General features: G+C 47.1%; 1 non-coding gene across 1 annotated transcript; it reads left to right on the top strand.

Moving 5' to 3' along the window:
- The first annotated feature begins 3,607 nt into the window (after positions 1-3,607).
- TRNAG-ACC lies at positions 3,608-3,679 on the top strand. The gene has a single exon. It is a non-coding gene; the product is annotated as a tRNA-Gly (tRNA).
- Positions 3,680-4,257: the final 578 nt, after the last annotated feature.

The raw sequence follows: 4,257 nt of genomic DNA, 5'->3' as shown, positions 1-4,257 counted from the left end.
TACGAGGACTCTATTCCCCATGAGGTCACATTCTGACCACATCTACAAGGACTCTATTCCCCATGAGGTCACACTCTGACCATGTCTACAAGGACTCTTTCCCCAGAGAGTTCACACTCTGACCACATCTATGAGGACTCTATTCCCCTTGAGGTCACACTCTGACCATGTCTACAAGGACTCTATTCCCCATGAGGTCACACTCTGACCACGTCTAAAATGACTCTATTCCCCATGAGGTCACATTCTGACCATGACTACGAGGGCTCTATTCCCCATGAGGGCACACTCTGACCACGTCTGTAAGAACTCTATTTCCTGTGGGGTCACACTCTGAGACTCTGGTGTGATGATATCAGTGAATTTGTAGGGACACGACTCAACCCATAGGGCTTCCTTGGTGGCTCATTGATAAAGAATCCACCTGCAGTGCATGAGACCCAGGAGATGTGGGTTCAATCCCTGGGTGGGAAAGATCCCCTGGAGGAGGAAATGGCAACCCACCCCAGGATTCTTGCCTGGAGAATTCCACGGACAGAGGAGCCTGGCGGGCTACAGTCCATGGGGCTGCAAAGAGTCGGACACAGCTGAGAGACTGGGCAGTGCGCACGACTCAACCCGTAATAGGCCAAGGCTAGCTGCTGGGGCTGGAGTTTCTACTCTCAAGTGTACTGGTTGGACTGGCCTTGGCAGAGAGAGAAATGAAATCAGGTTTAATTCCTGTTAAGAGTAAAAGTGTGGTCCCAGGCTTCCTGGAGTTTCCTGGGAGTGAAATAGCTTCAGGTTTTAAGGAGCTGGTGGAGGACTCTGGGACTTCAAACTATTCTCCAAATAGAGGAGCAAGTTACTCTGAAAGGAGCTAAGTATGTTAGCAACTTCCTCAGTCAGGTCAAAGGGATGGCCAGTGCTGAGAACTGGAGTCCCCTGGTGGAATTCCTTGAAAAATCACTTTTTGGGAGGAGGGAGGAGGGTTCAGGATGGGGAACACATCTATACCTGTGGCAGATTCATTTTGATATATGGCAAAACCAATACAATATTGTAAAGTTAAATAAAATAAAATTAAAAAAAAAAGAAAAATCACTTTTAACTGATTTTTCCGTGTCTTTTAACTGAAGACAGTTAAAAGTTCAGTCTTTTAACTGAACTTTTAACTGTTAACTGAACAGTTAACTTTTAAAAGTTAACTGAACAGTTAACTTTTAACTGTTCAGCCTGGGCATAGCCCAGCCTCACATGACAGATGCCCTGGGTGTGGGGAGGTGTCAGACAGAGTAGGAAGGAACAAGGGCTCATAACGCTTCTATCAAAAGGAAAGGTTGAGAACTGATTGGGGAAATGAGATTTTCTGTAACTGTAGGGAATATTTTAAGTGGTAGCAATTTGATAAGTGTTTTCCTCATAGAACGTGGGAAATGCCAAAATCCTGGACTGGCAGACTTCACTTTAAATGAGCTTTAGTTGTATTTTCAACAAGGCCTACAGATGCTAGGACAGAAAGTCAGAGAGCTGAGGGGCCCTGCGGAGGGCAGGGGGTTATTACCTAAGGAAGTCTGCTGGCACTGAGCTGGAGCTCAAGACCCTCCCTGAAGCATCCTGCACCTTTGCTGTCCAGCAGGCCTTGGTTCCTGGTCTGCTTTCTCTCCTCTGTCCTACACCAGGTGGTCAGAGAGCCTCCAGTCATTTTAGTTAGCATTGCACACTGGATCTGTAGCATACCTGGTTTTCGTTCCTTAAATCTCTACAGAAGATATCATATATGTGCTTCTAAATCAGATTCTCTATACATATGTGAGCTCCCGCTGTGCAGTAGGCAACCTCCTGGAGTGTGAGGATGTAGACATGAATGTGACGGACTTAGATTTATTGGGACGAGTATAGCAGCATGATTTGTAGGCAGGTCAGTAGGACACAGGAGAGAGGAGAATGATGCCCATGGGTGAGCAGGGAGCTTGGCGGAATCAGGAAGAGTGGATGGGACTTCCTTGGTGATCCAGTGACTGAGACTCTGCGCTCCTGATGCAGAGGGCCCAGGCTCCATCCCTGATCAGGGAGCCAGATCCCACCTGCTGCAACTAAAGGTCCCTCCTGCCGCAACAAGGATCAAAGATCCCAGACATGGTGCAGCCAAACGAATACATGAATATTAGAACAAAAGAACAGTGAATGATGCTTAATTTGGGGTTTGATGGGGAGTAAAGGGAGGCAGAGGAGTAAAGGGGTAAAGGGGGCTCCAAAATCACTGCAGATGGTGATTGCAGCCATAAAATTAAACATCTATTTCTGCTTTATTGACTATGCCAAAGCCTTTGACTGTGTGGATCACGATAAACTGTGGAAAATTCTGAAAGAGATGGGAATACCAGACCACCTGACCTACGTCTTGAGAAACCTATATACAGGTCAGCAAGCAACAGTTAGAACTGGACATGGAACAACAGACTGGTTCCAAATAGGAAAAGGAGTACATCAAGGCTATATATTGTCACCCTGCTTATTTAACTTCTATGCAGAGTACATCATGAGAAATGCTGGGCTGGAAGAAGCACAAGCTGGAATCAAGATTGCTGGGAGAAATATCAATAACCTCAGATATGCAGATGACACCACCCTTATGGCAGAAAGTGAAGAGGAATTAAGAGCCTCTTGATGAAAGTGAAAGAGGAGAGTGAAAAAGTTGGCTTAAAGCTCAACATTCAGAAAATGAAGATCATGGCATCTGGTCCCATCACTTCATGGGAAATTGATGGAAAAACAGTGGAAACAGTGTCAGACTTAATTTTTGGGGGCTCCAAAATCACCGCGGATGGTGATTGCGGCCATGAAATTAAAAGATGCTTACTCCTTGGAAGGAAAGTTATGACCAACCTAGATAGCATATTAAAAAGCAGAGATTTTACTTTGCCAAAAAATGTCTGTCTAGACAAGGCTATGGTTTTTCCAGTGGTCATGTATGGATGTGAGAGTTGGACTGTGAAGAAAGATGAGCAACAAAGAATTGATGCTTTTGAACTGTGGTGTTGGAGAAGACTCTTTGAGAGTCTCTGGGACTGCAAGGAGATCCAACCAGTCCATCCTAAAGGAGATCAGTCCTGGGTGTTCATTGGAAGGAATGATGCTGAAGCTGAAACTCCAATACTTTGGCCACCTCATGTGAAGGGTTGACTCACTGGAAAAGACCCTGATGCTAGGAGGGATTGGGGGCAGGAGGAGAAGGGGACGACAGAGGATGAGATGGCTGGATGGCATCACTGACTTGATGGACGTGAGTCTGGGTGAACTCCGGGAGTTGGTGATGGACAGGGAGGCCTGGTGTGCTGCAGATCATGGGGTCACAAAGAGTCGGACACGACTGAGTGACTGAACTGAACTGAACTGAACTGAAAGGGAGGCAGAGCATCCTATGGGCTCACTAGGGTTGCCTGGATGAGAGACGAGGGCATGAGTGCTTTGGACATTTATCCAGTGGGTGCAGGTTAACTCAACCCCCAACAATGTTCCTAACTCAGCAAGATGAATACACCCATTCAGGTTCCAATGTACCCATCTGGGGCCAGAAATATAAGGAGTTACCCTTTGAGTTGTAATCATGTACCCTTGATGGGCTTTCCTGGTGGCTCAGTGGTAAAGAATCTGCCTACCATGCTGGAGGCCCAGGTTCGATCCCTGGGTCAGGAAGAGGCCCTGGAAAAGGGGATGGCAATGCACTCCAGCATTCTTGCCTGGAGAATCCCATGGACAGAGGAGCCTGGTGGGCTACAGTCCATGGGGTCGCAAAGAGTCATATATGACTAAGCGACTAACACTTCCACTTTCTTTCATCCTTGATAAAGGGGCATGTCAATGAATCACTTCTTCAAAATGTTGCTCCATCTGATTGGCCTTGAATATTGTTATTAATTTCCATTCAAGTCACATGTGGAACCTTTCATCTAGGCATCATGAGACCCTAGGCAGCCACAGAGTGTCCCAGCCTCTGAGATGGGGTTGGTCCTTCCTGTGGCTCCAGCCTTCTTCTAAAAGCTCCCTTGCCTGGGCGGCTTACGGAAGACGTGAACATACTCCCTTTGGGCACCCGGCTGGGTTTTTGTGGCATTTACTTGATGGGAGCTCGAGTTCATCTTTTAGCAAGACAGTCGGTGGGGGGCGGCACCCAGGGCTTTGAGCGGCTGCCTCGCCCCTGCATCGACGCCCCCCTGATGAGGATGACTTTTTAGGCATCTTAAAGAGAAGATTAACAGCCAAGGTAATAAAAGC

The sequence above is a fragment of the Bubalus bubalis genome, chromosome 19 (assembly GCF_019923935.1).
Source record: "Bubalus bubalis isolate 160015118507 breed Murrah chromosome 19, NDDB_SH_1, whole genome shotgun sequence".
Lineage (NCBI taxonomy): Eukaryota > Metazoa > Chordata > Mammalia > Artiodactyla > Bovidae > Bubalus > Bubalus bubalis.
Note: the sequence above shows the minus strand (reverse complement) of the source record. Positions and strands in the feature narration are given on the sequence as shown.